The following is a 21,078-nucleotide window of genomic DNA, read 5'->3' as shown; positions in this document are numbered from 1 at the left end:
GCCAGCCAGGTACCAGTCAATGCACACCGGCAGCCAAGCACCATCCATGCACACCACCAGCTGAGTGCCATCCACGCACACCACCTTCCAGGCACCATCCAATTCACATTGCCAGCCAAGCACCATCCACACATACTGCTAGACAAGTGCCAGTTAATGCACACTGCCAGCCAAGCGTCAGTCTACACACACTACCACCAAGTGCTAGTCTACACACACCACCAGCCAAGCTTAAGTCCACACACTGCCATCAAAATGACAGTACACACACAGCCAGCCAAACGCCAGTACATACAGACCGTTAGCCAAACTCCAGTTCATACATACACACAGAAACATTCTTTGGTATCTAGTAGTTTTCTGCCCGTCTTGGAAGCTGATGAGCCTAAAACTATCACTGATCTATCCCCAGAGGGGCAAAAACAGCAAAATGTGTACCTAAAAAAAGGGGGCAACCCTTGACTATGGGGCCGCTCCCTGACATGCCCATAAATATATCTCTGGTGCCTTGTGGCCTTTCTTGGCAGATCGGTTGTAATGACCACCATCTACCCCAAGGGAGGGCAGAAAGACTGTGCCCATTTTTGAGGAGGGAGTGGGGGCATGGGCATGCCCATTCTTGACATGCCCCCATCTCTACACAAAGTAAAAATAGTCCCTGGTGTCTAGTGGGCTTTCTGCCACCACAGGGGGGGGGAGATCAGGGGCCGTTGCCCATATCTGCCCTATGGGGGCAGAAAGACTGTTTTTGGAGGGGGCCGTGGGGGCTTCGGCATGACCCTTCATGGCAGCCGCCATCCATGCACAAAGGAAAAAATAAATAGAACCTGGTTCCTAGTGGGCTTTCTGCGCCCAAAACGGGCAGATCGGGGGCTTTTGCCCCGATATGCACCTCAAGCAAGGCAGAAAGACTGCGCACATTTTTTGGGGTGTGGCTGGGGACATTGACCTGCCCATTCTGGGCAGCCCCACGCCTACACTAAGAAAAGAAAATTGTGCCTAGTGGGCTTTCTGCTCCTCCCTGGAGGGGGGTGCAGATCAGGGGCTATTGCCCTCATATGCCTCTAGGGGGCAGAAAGACTGTGCCCATTTGGGGAGGGGGAGCATTGGCATGCCCATTCTTTTCTTCTACACTAAGAAAAGAAAATAATCACTGGTGCCTTGTAGGCTTTTTGCATATCAGGGGCTATTGCCTCACCTGCACCCAAGAGGAGGCAGAAAGACTTTGGTCTCCAGTTATATGGGGTGGGGGAATTGTGGGCAGTCCCCACCCCCTCTTTTATAAAAAGAAGAAATAAATCCCTGTTGTCTAGTGGGCTTTCTGTCCCCCCCGGGAGCAGATCAGGGGAAATAACACCCATATGCCCCCCGGGGTGCAGAAATACAGTTGCATTTGTGTTTGGGGAGCGTGCGGGCGTTGATATGCCCATTTTGGGCAGCCCCCTAAATAGTCAAAAGAAATCATCCCTGGTGCCTAATGGGTTTTCTGCAACCCCGGGGGTGCGGGGGCGATCGAAGGGTAGTGCCCAGGGGGGCCACAAAGACTTCTGTTGCAATTTATTTTTGGTGGGGGCATGGTTTTGCCCACTGTTGGCAGCCCTCATCACTTTTCATATAAAATTATTGATGTCTAGTGGGCTCTCTACCACCCTTGGGGGGCAGATCGGTGGAATTAACCCCCATATACCTTCTAGGGAGGGCAGAAAGACTGTCTCTTTCGCTTTTTGTGGTTTGGGGGTATTGGCATGCCCATTTTGGGCAGCCCCCACCCCTATGTTTTCAAAAAACAAATAATCCCTGGTGCCTAGTGTGCCTTCTGCTCACCGCTTGAGGGGGCAAATTGTGCCTATTGCCCCTTCTTCTCCCCAGGGGTGACAGAATGACTGAATATGTCCATAAAAATATTGGCAGCAAAGGCACTTGCCCAAGGGGCTGCTCAGCCCCTCCCTCCTGTCTAGTGGTGGATCCCTACTAGGGGATCGCCCTCCTGTGGTGATACCCAAGCAGGGATCAACTAGGGAAGGGTACCATTAGAAAGGGGATATTCTCCCTTTTCCAACAATACCTCTCCTGTGTGTTTCGGTGCTCAGCGGGCTGAGATAGCCCCACGAGCACTGAAGCAGTGAAACTGAAACGAGCCGATCGGTTAATTTCAGTTTCACTCTCAATGTAATGACATCAGCGTACCATGTGCGTCGATCGTCATTACACTGAAAAACAAAAAAATCCCAGAGGCTGCCAAATAAACAAGCATTGAAAATGCAATAGGTCTTGCATTTTCTTCAGTTAGAGCTATTGGCATTGTAAATTACACTGTCTTTTATCCATGTGTTATAGAGTGTATGTATGTGGTGTGTAGTGTAATTATGTGGGTTGGATTGAAATTATTATTCTTTTTTTTTTTTTTTTTTTAAAGAAACCTTTATTATACAATAAAATACATACAAGGGCCTACAACCACCAAGGCCGGCCGCTACAGAGCCCGAAGGCCCGCAATGCAACGCCACACATTCAAATGAACCAGAGGCGAAGCTCCCGGCAGTCCGTGAGCACATGCAACAGGCCGTGGCTATAGGCCGAGAGCAATCGAGAAAGACAGTTTCATTTTTTGTTAAATACAAAACACACTCAAGGCAATGAGAGTCCGAAATAGCAACGTGCGCTACCCAGGACGGGGGACAACGGACAGTGTCTAAAGCAGTTCTTGACAGGAAGTGGTAGCGGGGGGCAACGGGGAGACAAAGAATCGAACACACCTCACACAATCCTGCAGAATGTGTGGCTAGGGGGACAAAGCAATATCGACCTCTAACGGCAGAGGCGGGGTGCAGATATGTCCACGATATAAATTCCATGGACCCCATACCTTAGTCCATTTCCCAGGCTTGCCTCTCGCCACATACACCGTCTTTTCCCTAAACATACACCAGTCCATATTCTCCTTCCATACCGCGACCGTGGGCGGCCTCGGGGAACCCCACAGCTGTGCAATGTTACGCTTAGCCACCATGTACCCCAAAGTCACCCACTGCGTCTGTGCCACATTATAGTCATTCGGTTCCCAGACATTCAACAAACACCTCCTAGCCTCTGGCAACAGAGCAACGTGCGTGACCTCCTCCATTACAGCGTGGATACCGTTCCAAAATCGCACAACCTCCAAACATTCCCATAGGATATGAAGAAAGGTACCCGACAGGCCACATCCACGCTTACACCTTCCATCCATCGAGTAACCCATACGTAGCAAACCGGGCCCCGTGACATACACTCTGTGGAGGATCTTCAGCTGTACGAATCATAAGCGGGCCGGGATCGCCACCTCTTTCGGGGAGGCCACCGCCGTTACCCAGTCCTCATCGTCCAGTTCCAAGCCGTTACCCGTCCATGCCTCCCGCAGATGGATTAGCAAGTCCGCGCGATCATTAATACGTTTTTTGTAGATCAGAGAGATAGTGCTGTCGGGCACATAGCCATCTAACACTCTATCCTCCAGCGGGGAATATTCGGGGATAGCAGCAACGTCCGGAAAGACCGAACACAGCGCATGGTAGACTTGTGCATACCGGAAGTACTCTCTATCATTTAATTTGTATTCAGTTTTAAGCATTTCAAACGTTTTAAAAGACCCCTTCGCCCAAAGGTCACCCACCTTACATATACCAATCATATCCCATTTCTCAAAGCCTTTCGTTTTCCACAAACAACCCAGCTGCTCGGAGGCATACAACGGCGTCGCCCGAGTCAAGCGACCCCTCCACCCCATCGCAGCACTCGCCACATGCCACACACGCACCGCAACCTGCGTGGGTCCTGTCAACCGTGCATCCGGGGTCACCGAATACAGCGCCCTATTATAATCCCCACCCGGGAGTAGTAATTTATCCATCTCGAAGGCCGGATTCAAGGCGGGACCGTATATCCCGTGGTTCACCGCCGCCAATTGAGACGCCCAATAGTATCTTTTAATATCGGGAAGGGCGACCCCCCCATCATACCAAGGGAGCGTCAACTTGGCAAGAGCGATCCGCGGCCGCCCGTCCCAAAACAGTTGGCGCTGAAGACCCTCCACCTCATGGAAATAACGGGCTGGCACGACGTCTAGAGTATTTTGCAAAGCGTACAAGAAGCGAGGTAGCGACATCATTTTAAACAATGCCGCCCGTCCGAGCGGCGAGAGCGGAAGTCGTCGCCACCTGGCGACGTCGGCCTTCAATCGCTGGAGGGGAGGGAGAAGGTTCCGCTCATAGCGGACCGCGGGATCCAGAGAGATAAAGATTCCCAAATATTTGAACCCCAGTGTAGCAATCTGGATAGGGCAATCCCGCGGCAAAAGGGGGGCCTCACCCGTGAGGACGTAAACACATGACTTGGCCCAATTGATGCCCCGGCCAGAGTTGCGACCAAAGGAATTCAATACGTCCACCAATACAATTAGCGACTGTCGGGGAGAGGTAAGATACAGAAGGATATCATCCGCGTAGAGGGAGACACGGTCCTCAAACTCCGGCGTCCATCTAATGCCCCACAGCGACGGCTCCCAACGCAACCAGGCGGCGAGAGGCTCCAAAGAAAGTGCAAAGAGAAGGGGTGATAACGGACAACCCTGCCGCGTTCCTCTCCCCAGTGCGAGGGGAGCCAACACCCTACCATTCACCACAACCTGAGCCAGTGGGTCAGCATATAGTAATTTTACCCAACCAATAATCTCAGGGCCGAACCCGAATTTCACCAACACGGCCCAAATATACGGCCACTCCAAAGTGTCGAACGCCATAGTAGCGTCTAAAGATGCCAAGATGGCCGGCTCACGTATGAACTCCGCTCTAGCAAGCACGCCGTGCAACCGCCTCAAATTCAGGGCGGTATTCCGATGGGGTATAAAACCGGACTGATCCTGATGTATCAAGTCGCCCACGACCTGGGCCAGCCGATTAGCCAATACCTTGGCCAGAATTTTGGGTTCTGCATTCAACAGCGAAATGGGCCTATAGGAAGCGCAGCGATCTCGCGGCTTCCCCTCTTTATGTATCACAACTATGGTGGCGAGACATTGGTCAGGGGGGAGGAAGCCCGCCGCATGTGCCGCGAAAAACATGTCCCGAAGATACGGCGCCATCTTATCGGGACGCAACTTATATAGTTCAATGGGAAGACCATTAGGACCCACAGCCTTACCAGACGCGATCGAGCGAGTGGCCAAAGCGATCTCATCTGACGACAACTTCGCCTCCATCAATATTGCATCAGCCTCCGATAGGGTTGGCAATGCAATATCTCTAAGCAACAGATGAGAATCCTCCTCCGAACGCACAGAAACCGGAGAGTATACCCCGCGGAAATAATCCGCGAAGCAGTCAACAATCTCCACAGGGTCAGTCACACGCACTCCATCCATTCTCTCCACAACGGGCACCACCCTGCTCGCTCTCTCCTTCTTATCCAACCAAACAATCAACTTTCCAGCCTTATCCCCCACATCATACAATTGTCCTTGCTGCTCTCTACTCATCTCTTTAGCGGCATCCGTGACTAGCGCTCTATAATCTGATTGTTTGAGGCCGAGAACGTGCAATTTCTCATCAGTAACACCCCGCTCCAAGTCCTCCTCCATTTCAGCTATTTCAGTTTCCAGGCGAACCACCTCTGCTCTCCCGCACCTCTTAGCATGGGAGATAAGTGACAAGGTGTTCTGCTTGGGTTTTCGGATCAGATAGAACCCGCTCATCAGAGCCTCACTAACCCAGCCAGAACGTTACCCCCTCCCTAGAACCTATTTACAATCCTGCAACCACATATATATCTATCACCTAAGGACAGGGGATTCCTACTATGCATACCAAGACCTCACAATCGGCGGCCTCGCGATCCCATACGGATCCAGACCTTTCTGCCCATACGACAGTATCACAAGTGGCGGCCTCGCGGTCCCATACGAACCCAGACCTCTCTACCCAGACGGCAGTCTCAGCACAATCGGCGGCCTCGCGATCCCATACGGATCCAGACCTCTCTGCCCATACGACAGTATCACAAGTGGCGGCCTCGCGGTCCCATACGAACCCAGACCTCTCTACCCAGACGGCAGTCTCAGCACAATCGGCGGCCTCGCGATCCCCTACGAATCCAGACCTCTCTGCCCGTACGACAGTATCATAAGTGGCGGCCTCGCGGTCCCATACGAACCCAGACCTCTCTACCCAGACGGCAGTCTCAGCACAATCGGCGGCCTCGCGATCCCCTACGAATCCAGACCTCTCTGCCCATACGACAGTATCACAAGTGGCGGCCTCGCGGTCCCATACGAACCCAGACCTCTCTGCCCATACGACAGTATCAGCACAATCGGCGGCCTCGCGATCCCCTACGAATCCAGACCTCTCTGCCCATACGACAGTATCACAAGTGGCGGCCTCGCGGTCCCATACGAACCCAGACCTCTCTGCCCATACGACAGTATCAGCACAATCGGCGGCCTCGCGATCCCCTACGAATCCAGACCTCTCTGCCCATACGACAGTATCACAAGTGGCGGCCTCGCGGTCCCATACGAACCCAGACCTCTCTGCCCATACGACAGTATCAGCACAATCGGCGGCCTCGCGATCCCCTACGAATCCAGACCTCTCTACCTAGATGGCAGTCTCATACGACAGTTCATCCTATGATCACCATAACATACAAAAAGGGAATCAGTCTCACTATTCATCAGATCACACAAGGATTGCCAGTTCGGGCATAGCCTGTTCTCAGGTTCGAGGGGCTCCTCTTTCCTTTATTCAGTTACCACTTACCTGATCAGGGTTAACATCTGTTCATGTAGCCGCAGCTGACTAGAAGAATAGGCTACCCTCTTATACAAGAACACGCATCACGTGTTGGTTCACTACAAACTGGATACTTTATTACTCATTACATACACAATCACATAACATTACGATATAACACATAACCTGCAAAGAAAAGTGAAAGATTAAGTTGTACACTCTAATAAGAAAGGGTCGACATCACCTTAGTAGTATGTAGCCTGCACTCAGTGGTCATCTAGGCTCCCTTCTCGTCTGTGCCTCGGCTCGCCTGGAATCACCTTTCTCCGAGTCACTGGGACCTCTTCCTTATCGGCTACTCTCTCCTCTCTGGCTATTCTGTTAGGAAAGCATCTGTCTCTCGGTTCTTCTCCGCCTTCAAGATGGCGTCTGTCTTCCCTGGAATAAGTAGTAGCTTTACTGCTAACGGCTAGATGCCGCCTACGGACTGAACATGTAACTGCCTCAGACTTTCACTAATATAGAGGTGCATTTCCTCATGGAAAATTCCGGCCCGTAACCTGCCGCCCACCAAATTCTTGTACCTCCCCGTACCAAGGACACGTTCCCAGCCGGCCGGCCTGATGTAGTGTCTTCGGCATGAAGAAAAATACAATCCTTCGATAAGGGCCGGCCTGAACCGGTTCTCTCCAAGCGAATAACACCTCATAACTAAAACATCACATTTGACCTAGAAGCATCCCAAGCTGCCGGAGCAGAAAGAAAGATGGAGTCTCTCCCGTTTGAGGCCTACCAGGCCTGAATTCAGCACGGCTCCATGAAATACCCTCACTACAGGACAGGTTATCCCTAATACTAACAAATCTATCCCCTAGGCTATATGTGCAAGCCCTGATCTATGGGGAAGAGCACAGAATCATGTCGAAGTGCCTAGTAAATAGGCTCCATTCACTACTCTAACCCTTAGGCTTGAATGGTAAGAGACTGAAGTCACATTCAATCACTTGTTAACACAAGAAGGCCGGGAAAATCGAGCAGAACATTTCACCCTTGACTTCAGTCTATTATACATTCATTAAACAGAACTAACATCTGTGGAAGAATAATATGAAACAAAACTAACTGATCTATGTCTAGTACCAGGTGTGCAGAATTGAAGTAGTGAAGGAGTACACTGAATAAAGCAACAGATGGAAATCAAAATGGCGATAGTAATCAGAATACCTCCTAATATTTGACGTAACATATACAAATCAGGTAACCAATTAAAGAGCCAGTCAAACCAGCCCTGGTCAATGTGTTTTCTAACTTCTTCTGTCAAGTCATGTAGCTTATTAATGTGAGCTCGAATGGATTGTGTATGATCAGACAAGTTAAAACAACAAAGACCCTCAAAATCAGAACAATCGTGTCCATGTTTAAGCAAAAGATAATCAATGGCCGCTCGATTTTGCAAGATAGCTCTGCGTTCACCCTGGGCGTCTAATAGCATGTCAGACAGGACTGTAGAAGTATGATTAATGGATTTCACCATCCAGCAGGCCATTTTCTCAATAGATTTGGCATTATAAACTGCCAAAGCAGGAACACCAATAATTGAAATAGCCAGGCTAAGGTATTCAGACTTAGAATATAAATGCAAAGATGAGTCACAATCCTCCTGTAACCTCACTGTATCTCGAATCACACGAGAGTTGGCATTCGGATGTGATGAAAACATCAATAAACTCAGTCTAGTAATGGCACAAGGGCCTCCAGAAATATTTGCGGGGACATATGGCCAGGAAGTATTACCACATGAGAAAAGCCATCCGGCAGGTAGTAACATCGTGCGATAATGGCTGGGGGCAACTACCATACTCTTGTAAGTCATGTTATTCTGAACAGAAGTACATATTTTCGGTGTCCTTTGAAGGCACAAAGTTCGTTCATGAGCGGTGAATGAAGTGGCACCTTTCAATTTTAAACGCATACATTCCGAAATTGCACTAGGATTACACGTAAGGAAAAAACACAAATCACCTTGTGTGATATTATAGGTAACTATTTGGGACTGGATGGGGGGTATCGGGTCTGACAGTTCAGTACACAAGGGGCAATACTCATGGGTAGCGAAATCGCCCAGAAGAACATTGGGGCGAGCAGTTGATATATTGAAAATATGAGTCAAAGTCTCCAACGAAGCAGGGACAACAACCAAACAAGTTGCCAAAATGTAATTCACTGATCTCATCGGTGTCAAGCAGAAATGAGGGGCATTAGTCACCCGTTTCGCTAGTGAAGTCCAAAAGTTCGACGACGAATCCCACGCAGCGAAGGAACGCGACACTCGGGTTCTCAACTCATCCCGGGTTGATGGGATCCCTCCTCTCTCGTCGTACCAGCCCAAAAACAGTCCAACGCCGACACATCCTGCAGCAACAGTCCAAAGAATGATCTGAAAGAGAATCAAATACAGGCATTATTCATTCTCGTAAGTAACATTTGTCAGCCGGGACTGCTTCCCAGCTATCTTTCCCTGGTCTCATAACTAAAATGGTATTGTCTTGACCGGTTGCAATGACCTCTGCTTGTTCAGGGGGATTCTTAGGCGACTGCACCCAAACTCTGGCCCCAGGATTATCTGTGGAGCCAAAACCTTTCTGGCCTCGTACAGTTAGCAACGTTGGGGCAGTGCCTTTTGTGATCTCACCACTGAAGACAGGCATTATTAGCAATTGAGCCACTCGGTCAGTTTTATGTATCAGTAAGTCAACCTCACTGCTATTCAGCAGGAGCACCTTAATCTCTCCCTGATAATCACTGTCAATGATTCCTCCAAGCACCTGAATACCTTTTACAGCCAGCCCCGATCTAGGGGCAATTAATCCGAAATTTCCAGGTGGTATCTGAACACCAACACCTGTTTCAATGATGACTCGATCTTTACTTTTTATAATGGTGTCATCCATGGCATGCAAGTCTAAACCTGCCGACCCTGGGGTCGCTCTGCATGGAGCCAAAGCTCCGGGAGTAATCTCCCAGTACATCACAGTCTCTCTGATCTCATTGGGCTTAGCATCAACATTCGGAGGAAACAAACGCATAAGTGGGGATTCAGCATTTAGAAAAGGACGGTTATTCAAAATCAATAGCGCTTGAGGCAAAAAATCTCGCCAATTCTTATACTTGTCATCTGTTAATTTGCGCAATTGGTCTTTTAGCAGGCCATTCAACCTCTCCACAAGACCCGAGGCCTGTGGATAATATGGTATATGAAACACCCATTCAATATTGTTTTCCACACAGAATTCCTGTACCAATCTTCCACGAAAATGGGATGCATTATCAGATTGAATTTGGAATGGCACACCATAATACATCATAATCAATTCCAATGTTTTAATAGTATTCAATTGGGTAGCTTGCTTACAGGGAAGGGCCACCAACAGGCCACTATATGTATCAACAATGGTGCAAACATATTGGCAATTCCTACTCATAGGAAGTGGACCAATGTAATCAATCTGCCAAATTTGAGCGGGCAATTTCCCGCGATGTAAATGTCCTTTAACAATTTGGGGCACTTTGCGCTGCCTGATATGCTGACAAATGGGACAATGTAGAATAACATTTTTAATTAAATCTAGGGGAATATAAATTCCTCGATCAGCAGCCCACCTGCTAGTGGCTTTCTCTCCAAAGTGTCCTGCTTTCTGGTGGGCCCATTTCGCCAATCCCGCAATATCAGAATCTTGCGTGTCCACCACTGCCTCAGCAATTTTAGATTTCTCATCTGCAATGTTATGAAAGAATTTGTCAAGAGAGTCTATCGGGGTATGAGCATCCACATGGAAGATTGTAACAGTACTCTGTGGGAGCATTTCCCAAATCTCCTGCCATAATTCTTTTCCCCACAGTTCTTTCGAATGGATTTTCCAACTATGGGAATGCCAAGTCGGTAACCAAACTGCCAGTCCATTGGCAGTAGACCAAGAATCGGTAAAAATATGACATGTGCCAGGTAACTCTTGTTTCAGAACTTGATAAACAGCATAGAGTTCAGCAAATTGACTGCTCTTACCCTCACCAGTTGTACTCAGCAATTTTTGTGCCTTCCAATGCCGTTTCGTCCCTATGAACCTTGCTGAACCATCCGTAAACCAGACATGGTTTCTGTCCTCTGCGGACAAATCATCAAAAGGTTTACCCCACTTAACAGGAGACTCCTGTACTAAAGGTACGGAACATTCACTCTCAGTTTCAGTTGATGGCGCCCGTGCCACCTGCTCATGCAAAGATGCAACTCCTTTTTGTCCCACACGTGCCCTGTCTTGTATATACCATTTCCATTTAATCACACTCGCCTCTTGAGCGTGTCCAATTCGGTGAGTTTTCGGCGAACTCATAACCCACTGCATAATAGGAATTTCAGGTCGCAAAACTATATCATGTCCCAAAGTCAATTGCTCGGTATCCACCAGAGCCCAGTAACATGCAAGTAACTGTTTCTCAAAAGGTGTATAACGCTCACCAGCATCAGGTAACTTTTTAGTCCAGAAACCTAACGGTACTCTACTCTTGCCTTGTTTCTGCCACAAACTCCAATTCGCATAAAGGCCTTGTACAGACACATTCAAATCCACATCACCATCACATACAGGCCATAAATCCAGAGCATGCTGAATTGCTTCTTTTGCCAGACTGAATGCATCTTGCTGTGGTTTACCCCATTCAAATGCATTCTTTTTACGAGTGACCTGGTACAAAGGGGCCAATATTTGACTCAAATGAGGAATATGCTGGCGCCAAAATCCAAACAAACCAATGAAGCTTTGGGCTTCTTTCCTATTTCTCGGAACTGCAAAATCAAGAATTTTCTGTTTAACCTGAGGGATCACTTCTCGGTGCCCTTCATGCCAATTAATACCCCAAAATTTCACAGCCTGGGACGGACCTTGTAATTTATCCGGGTTGATTTCCCAACCTTTCTCACGCAAGCACTCAATGACTCTATCCAATTGGGTCTGAACTTCCTCTTGTGATTCGCCTTGGATCAAAATATCATCAATATAGTGACATATCTGAATTTGTGGATGAACCGGTACCTCAGCCAGATGCTCTGCCACCAGCCGGTGACATATCGTAGGACTATGCACATAGCCCTGAGGAAGACTTCTAAACGTCGTCTGACGCCCGTTCCACGTAAAACTGAATTGTTCCTGACACTCAGGGGCAATCGGAATCGAAAAGAAAGCATTAGCAATATCAATGGACGCATACCATGTACCTGGATGTTTCTGGATTCTTTCAATTAGGGTAATAACATCCGGTACTGCAACAGTCAAAGAGGGTGTGTGTCTATTCAATTCTCGATAATCAACAGTCATGCGCCAAGAATTATCACTCTTACGTACAGGCCAAACAGGATTATTCCAAGCAGAAGTAACTGGAGTTGTAACTCCTGCATCCACCAACTCCTGAATAGTGGTACTAATCTCTTCATGACCACCTGGAATACGATACTGCTTCTGACGAACCACTTTTGTCGCCTGGGGAACTTTTATGGGGGGCATTCTTAAACGACCAACCCGTACAGGCCTGGACGATATATAATGTTTAGTTCCAAATTGGTAACATCCATCATCTAAGTGCAAAGTCATTCCTTTCAAAATATCAATTCCAATTATGAATTCTAAGAGTGGCACCACTAATACAGAGTATTCTTTTCTAGGAATTCTACCTATTCTCATTTCAAGTAAGGTTTGAACTGCGGGAGTTTCCTTTCCACCTAATCCGGTAATTGTAAAAGGCTGACCTTTAAACTTCTTTGATTTTCCATGAATAAGAGTGGCCTCCGCTCCTGTATCTACCAATGCTCGGGCCCTTTGGATATTACGATGTCTCCAATAAATGTCAATATCTACATAGGGTCTATTATCTCTGTGAGCCCATCTGTGTACTGGAGCTTGACCTATTTCCTAGTCCTTTTTATTGTGTTCTGTGTACCAGGATAAATCAGGATAAAGACTCTCACGGTTCCTAGGTATCGATACCTCCTGTTCATATCCATCTCCATTACGAAATGGATTACTGTTCCCTGCATTGTACTGCGGGTTTCGATCGGCCAATATGTGTCGATCCTCTCTCCTTCTCAACTCAGTGGATTGATCCCTATCATCTCTACGTCTGCTGTTAACATAATCATCTCTCCCCCTCTCTCTTTCCCCCTCTCTCTCCCTGTCTCTCTCACGACGGGGGGACAAATCACGCGCATAACGTCGATCATCACGACGATCAGAGCGCCCACGGCGGTCGTCATCACCGCTACCGTCAGAAAAACCACGATCACACTCAGTTGTCCGAACACGCCGGGCACCCTCCTTTCGATCCAAGCCACGTTTGCGAAACATTTCCCACAAACGAGAAGTAGTCTCACCATCAATGTCCTCCTTCCGCACACCATCAGCCATAAGAGCAAAAAACATATCACGTCTAGTAAATTTATTGTCACCAGGAGTACGAGTGTCAGGCCGGGACTGCCGTTCAGGTTTAAACCACTCACCCAACTCACCGAGTTGGCGTACCGATTCCAGCACCACAGATAACATGTTACCAGTCTGATTAATCAATAAAGTCATCATGACCTGCTTATAAGCAACAGGGGAAGAACGAATAATACGATTCCGCACAGAAGATGTCAAGAAACCATCAAGCAACCGGTCAGCAGTATTCAGAAAAATTGCCGTTTTCATCACCTCCTCTTTGAGACGTTGCGCAGCATCGCGCAAAGTATACCACGGTTTGTCATTCAGAGGCCAGTCAGACTCAGTAGGATATTTTTGATTACAACCCTCAGTCGCCAATTGAAGCAAAGAAATTTGACCACCACCATTAAAGTTACGAAAATGATCCTGTACAGTAGAATCCGAACTCAAGGAACAAAACTTCAAACAATCGCCAGCATCCAACATAATGCCAGCAGCGCCCAGTTCATAAAGGCACACCATCCATGTGAGCAAGGGCTCACCAACTCGCTGCCGAAATCGCTGCAAAATATCACTAATTTCTTGTTGAGTAAAATCCTCCAAAGAGTCTAAAGCAATACCATTCGGAGCACCGGGAGCCTGCTGCACCTTCCGTCGAAAAACTGGATGCGCAGAGACCGCGGGATGAGCATCACAAGGAGCTCGACCAGTACACGTAGAGGAACAATCAGTGGAAGAAGCATCGACCCCGCTCGAAGGACGAGCGCAATCACGGGGTGCACCATCAGAGGCGCAAGAAGCAGATTTACAAGCACGGCCGGAGCGAGAGGACTCGCGCTTGGCAGACTCCTCACCCGAGGAAGGAGAATCACTCGAGTTCCAGATATTACCATCCCATTCATCAGGATTCCAATCCAGTCCGGCTTTTGCCACGACCAGACGCACCTTTCGGGTCGAGATCCGACCACGCCTATTCTTGTATTTATAACGAGCAATTCGCACAGCCGCCCTCTCGGCAATAGTTTGGTACGTCTCAAGTTTCTCAGCAAGCAACTTATTTTGACACCGCAACAAAGTATGAGCATTCTGAATCTCAACAAAGTTCGCTTCCAAATCCTTATGCAAGTTCTGCAACTTCAACAACCTCTCATGGAGAATCCTGTACGCAGACAGAACAATCCAACCTCTGCACCCCAAAACGGGAAGCTCATCACCCTTAGATACCGGCGCCTTCTGTAAACAAGTAATCACATTAGCCGGCTCCGCCAGCTCCAAAAAAGAATTCCAATTCTCACTCAAACCAGTAGAATCAGCCCACTCACGGGCTAAGGCTTCATAAGGCGTTGAATCCCAGCCGGGAATATCAACGGGCAACTTAAAAGTAGATTTCGACTTTCTAGAAAACATCTCGGAAAAGAAAGAAAAAGAGAAAAAGAAAAAGAAGAAAGAGAAAAGAAAACTACACGCAGGTATACACAAATAATATACAAACAAAACCACGCACGCGCCGAAGGCAAACACGATACAACCACAACGCACACAGGTTTCGTAAACGGTTCGTGACGCCAAATGTTCTGCTTGGGTTTTCGGATCAGATAGAACCCGCTCATCAGAGCCTCACTAACCCAGCCAGAACGTTACCCCCTCCCTAGAACCTATTTATAATCCTGCAACCACATATATATCTATCACCTAAGGACAGGGGATTCCTACTATGCATACCAAGACCTCACAATCGGCGGCCTCGCGATCCCATACGGATCCAGACCTTTCTGCCCATACGACAGTATCACAAGTGGCGGCCTCGCGGTCCCATACGAACCCAGACCTCTCTACCCAGACGGCAATCTCAGCACAATCGGCAGCCTCGCGATCCCATACGGATCCAGACCTCTCTGCCCATACGACAGTATCACAAGTGGCGGCCTCGCGGTCCCATACGAACCCAGACCCTCTACCCAGACGGCAGTCTCAGCACAATCGGCGGCCTCGCGATCCCCTACGAATCCAGACCTCTCTGCCCGTACGACAGTATCACAAGTGGCGGCCTCGCGGTCCCATACGAACCCAGACCTCTCTACCCAGACGGCAGTCTCAGCACAATCGGCGGCCTCGCGATCCCCTACGAATCCAGACCTCTCTGCCCATACGACAGTATCACAAGTGGCGGCCTCGCGGTCCCATACGAACCCAGACCTCTCTGCCCATACGACAGTATCAGCACAATCGGCGGCCTCGCGATCCCCTACGAATCCAGACCTCTCTGCCCATACGACAGTATCACAAGTGGCGGCCTCACGGTCCCATACGAACCCAGACCTCTCTGCCCATACGACAGTATCAGCACAATCGGCGGCCTCGCGATCCCCTACGAATCCAGACCTCTCTGCCCATACGACAGTATCACAAGTGGCGGCCTCGCGGTCCCATACGAACCCAGACCTCTCTGCCCATACGACAGTTCCGTCCATCAATTGTTTGTTGTAACGCTTTTCGCCCTTAGTGGGATGGGTATTCCCAGACGTGGGACCCGTGCTCACTACGCCACTGGAGTCAAGCTATCCTGGCTGATGACGGCTGATAGCCAGAAACCGGTCCTAGGATGCTTGATTCCGGTCCAGGGAAGACATGGCTTGGCAGTTTGGGCTGGACTGTTCCCATGAGGCACAGGGTCAAGACTGATTTGCATATGGCCATGTCTAAACTGGGGTGGCGTAGTGGGCAAAAGAACGATGGATTTAACCCAGATCTCTTGACTGGGGGAGAATGTCTGCATTGTCAGCATTCCGTCCATCAATTGTTTGTTGTAACGCTTTTCGCCCTTAGTGGGATGGGTATTCCCAGACGTGGGACCCGTGCTCACTACGCCACTGGAGTCAAGCTATCCTGGCTGATGACGGCTGATAGCCAGAAACCGGTCCTAGGATGCTTGATTCCGGTCCAGGGAAGACATGGCTTGGCAGTTTGGGCTGGACTGTTCCCATGAGGCACAGGGTCAAGACTGATTTGCATATGGCCATGTCTAAACTGGGGTGGCGTAGTGGGCAAAAGAACGATGGATTTAACCCAGATCTCTTGACTGGGGGAGAATGTCTGCATTGTCAGCATTCCGTCCATCAATTGTTTGTTGTAACGCTTTTCGCCCTTAGTGGGATGGGTATTCCCAGACGTGGGACCCGTGCTCACTACGCCACTGGAGTCAAGCTATCCTGGCTGATGACGGCTGATAGCCAGAAACCGGTCCTAGGATGCTTGATTCCGGTCCAGGGAAGACATGGCTTGGCAGTTTGGGCTGGACTGTTCCCATGAGGCACAGGGTCAAGACTGATTTGCATATGGCCATGTCTAAACTGGGGTGGCGTAGTGGGCAAAAGAACGATGGATTTAACCCAGATCTCTTGACTGGGGGAGAATGTCTGCATTGTCAGCATTCCGTCCATCAATTGTTTGTTGTAACGCCATACGACAGTATCAGCACAATCGGCGGCCTCGCGATCCCCTACGAATCCAGACCTCTCTACCTAGACGGCAGTCTCATACGACAGTTCATCCTATGATCACCATAACATACAAAAAGGGAATCAGTCTCACTATTCATCAGATCACACAAGGATTGCCAGTTCGGGCATAGCCTGTTCTCAGGTTCGAGGGGCTCCTCTTTCCTTTATTCAGTTACCACTTACCTGATCAGGGTTAACATCTGTTCATGTAGCCGCAGCTGACTAGAAGAATAGGCTACCCTCTTATACAAGAACACGCATCACGTGTTGGTTCACTACAAACTGGATACTTTATTACTCATTACATACACAATCACATAACATTACGATATAACACATAACCTGCAAAGAAAAGTGAAAGATTAAGTTGTACACTCTAATAAGAAAGGGTCGACATCACCTTAGTAGTATGTAGCCTGCACTCAGTGGTCATCTAGGCTCCCTTCTCGTCTGTGCCTCGGCTCGCCTGGAATCACCCTTCTCCGAGTCACTGGGACCTCTTCCTTATCGGCTACTCTCTCCTCTCTGGCTATTCTGTTAGGAAAGCATCTGTCTCTCGGTTCTTCTCCGCCTTCAAGATGGCGTCTGTCTTCCCTGGAATAAGTAGTAGCTTTACTGCTAACGGCTAGATGCCGCCTACGGACTGAACATGTAACTGCCTCAGACTTTCACTAATATAGAGGTGCATTTCCTCATGGAAAATTCCGGCCCGTAACCTGCCGCCCACCAAATTCTTGTACCTCCCCGTACCAAGGACACGTTCCCAGCCGGCCGGCCTGATGTAGTGTCTTCGGCATGAAGAAAAATACAATCCTTCGATAAGGGCCGGCCTGAACCGGTTCTCTCCAAGCGAATAACACCTCATAACTAAAACATCACATTTGACCTAGAAGCATCCCAAGCTGCCGGAGCAGAAAGAAAGATGGAGTCTCTCCCGTTTGAGGCCTACCAGGCCTGAATTCAGCAAGGCTCCATGAAATACCCTCACTACAGGACAGGTTATCCCTAATACTAACGAATCTATCCCCTAGGCTATATGTGCAAGCCCTGATCTATGGGGAAGAGCACAGAATCATGTCGAAGTGCCTAGTAAATAGGCTCCATTCACTACTCTAACCCTTAGGCTTGAATGGTAAGAGACTGAAGTCACATTCAATCACTTGTTAACACAAGAAGGCCGGGAAAATCGAGCAGAACACAAGGCCTGCCCCCTGATCACCACTTTGTAACCCTCCCATAGGGAGACAGCCGACGACACCGACCCCACATTATCATTGAAGTAGTGATCGGTGGACTTGACCAGTTCCGCGCGGATCTTAGGGTTACGTAAATACCAGGGGTTAATGGGCGCTACTCTCCCCTCTGCCCCGGGGACAACCTTCAGTTGCAACCATATAGGGGAATGGTCAGAAATACCTCGGGCCAAATGACGCACCTCCCCAATCATCCCAGCCTGGACCGCCGGCATAAGCATATAATCAAGTCTCGAGAGACTCCCATGGGCCCCCGAGTGAAAGGTGTATTGCGCCTGTCCCGGGTGTATCAACCTCCAGCAATCTACAAGTCCCAAAGTGTCCATAAAGCCACCCAACCAGGCCTGGGCCCTAGGGAGATCCCTGGGGGGGGCGACGGTCCTCCAACCCGGATACAACAGCGTTAAAGTCACCCCCCAACACCAGAACTCCCCCAGGGAGTCCCAGGACCAGACGCCCCAAATCAGCAAATGTAGCCGTCTGTAACCCCGGAGGCACATAAACAGCAACGAGCGAAACAGTCCTACCCTCCCATCTCCCCACCAGTGCCACATAGCGCCCCCTATCATCGTGAAGCACCTCGTCCACCTCCAATGGGAGAGAGGTCCGAACCAAAATACCCACTCCCCTTGAGCCAGAAGTAAAACCAGAGTGAGCGGCAAGGCGATAGCCCCTCCTATTTAGGGCATGGAAGGAGTTCCCAATCAAATGTGTCTCCTGCAGGAAAACAATGTCGGGCAAAATCCGTTTCAAAAACTGCAACACCACCCGCTTGATCCTGTCCCCCAATCCATTCACATTCCACGAAAGGATTCCCAATCCCCTACCCCCCATCCCACTCCCGTGCATGATACCCACATCCCGGAGAGCACAACCCGGACAAGTCAGCAGAGAACTTCACATTGCCTTGCAAAACAAACGAACAGTCCCCAACACCCCCCCTCCCCCACAATCCCCCAACCACAACTCCCCCCTCCCTGCACCCCTGCATGAGCCCAAACAGCCCCCCCAACTCGCAGTGTGCCTGTCGCCCTAACATATACCACAAAAAGGAGGAAAAGGCCCCAATAAGCTCCCCACCACCTCCAGCATTTGAAGGGCATAGTGTCCCAAACTAGAGTCCAGTTGAGCCAAGGTACAAGACGTCACCAGTCCAGTCCATCTCCAGGAACCAATTTCTAGTCCTGCTGCACCAAACCCTCTCCGCTCGCCGCCATCTGACCGTCCCGATCCTGTCCCCGAGGCAGGGCATCCAAGCAGTCTCCAACCGCCTCCGGCCGGTCGAAGAAGTGTGAGCGACCCCGGAACTCAACCCGCAGCCTGGCCGGGAATAACATTGCATATTTCAGCTCCATGTCCCTCAAGCGCCGTTTGACGCCCAAAAAACCCAGCCGTTGTTTTTGGACCGCTTGCGTGAAGTCCGGGTAAAAACTGACATTAGAGTTCTCAAACTTCAGCGGCCCGGCCACCCTCGACGCCTGAAGGATAGCATCCCTATCCCGAGAGTTAAAGAGTCGGGCGATTATAGGCCGCGGGGGAGCACCCACTTTGGGCGCGCCACCCGGAATCCTGTGGGCCTGCTCCACCGCGAAGAACTTGCTCAGTCCCTTGGGCGCGAGACGATTGATCACCAGATCCTCCACAAAAAGGTCGGTAGCAGAGTCCTCCGATCTTTCCGGCACTCCGATGATACGAACATTGTTCCGTCTAGCCCTGCTTTCGGAGTCCTCAAGTCGACGGTCCGTCTGGTCACTGGCAACCCGCAACCTACGGACCTCCGTCTGCAGGGCAGCCATGTCCACAGTTAGGCTCGACGCAGCTTGAGCCAAAGAGTCGACCCGCTCGTTAGTTTTGGACAGGTCTGCCCTGACCAAATTCACATCGATCAGGATTGCGTCCAATTTATGAGCCAGGGTATCAAACTGCTGACCCACAGCAGCCTTCATCTCCTCAATGGCGCCCATAACATCCAGCAAGGTCAATTCTGACGAAGGGCCCGAGACCTCTTTGGACCTCTCAGGCGATTTATGCGAGCCACTAGGGGATCCCTTTGTCTGCGCATAACGATCCATGTTATTGACCTGAGTATAGGCTCCCCTCCGGGTTGACTTGGGTTTCGACTTGTCTCCGTCTAGTCTCGCCGCCATCGTCCGGAGGCCACCAAAGTTGGCACCCGCCAGCACCAGGAACAAGGACCAAGTAGCTACTTCAGTTGAACACAGCCGTCACAGACAGGAAGCCCGAGTATAGTCCGAGAGGCAGGCCAGACACTCCGCCATCCGCGCCCCTCTGAAGCACCAAAGTCCCTCAGCCGATATCAGAGTACAAGCTTGAAAACGAAAGTGAAAGTGCGGGGTACGTGGCAGGTCGAGCCCAGCATGCCGCTGTTGTTCACTTCGTACCCGGGCACCTCACCAACTCGAGATCGGGACCAAGGCAAGAGCAGGCCGCAAACTTCGGAGCGCCACCATTCCGGTTCCCGGCGTCTGATCCGAATTTGGAAAACGGGTGGCACCTCAGCGCAAGTTCATCAGCAAAAGCCCGTCAAATAAATCAGGATTAAGTCAGGATAGACGTGGGAGGTTGCGGAGGCCCTCGAGAGCCGTAAGCCTACGCGGCCATCTTGGATGCGCGCTAGGCTCCTCCCCCCTGGATTGGAATTATTAGTTGTGGAATTGTGTGTCATGGAATTGTGTGGTGTGAAGTGGATTTGTGTAGGGAATTTATGTGGTATGGTGTGCAGTGGAAATATGTGGATAGTAATTATGTGGTTTGACGGACTAGACTTTCCCAGTAGTGCACATTGGGGTAATGACTACCAGTGTTGGAAATGGAAGTCATGTATTCTGTGAATCCACAAATTGTTGGGACACAGAGGCAGAGATAGGAACAGAGGCAAAGAAAAAACAGATGCTGGAAGGTTAGTGTCATGATGGCATGGGTCAGACACAGTCAAACTATGCTCTGTCTGCACGGAAACATAATTTGTACAAAGCCGGCCCTCCAGTGAAAATGACGAGTGTTGTCCTGAAGATGTTCTGGATTTCTGGATTGGTCACATAAAGACCACATTGTCATATAGCTCAGGATA

This window comes from Triturus cristatus, chromosome 3_2 (assembly GCF_964204655.1).
Source record: "Triturus cristatus chromosome 3_2, aTriCri1.1, whole genome shotgun sequence".
Taxonomy (NCBI): domain Eukaryota; kingdom Metazoa; phylum Chordata; class Amphibia; order Caudata; family Salamandridae; genus Triturus; species Triturus cristatus.
The sequence above is the reverse complement of the archived record's forward strand: the minus strand, read 5'-3'. Positions refer to the sequence as shown.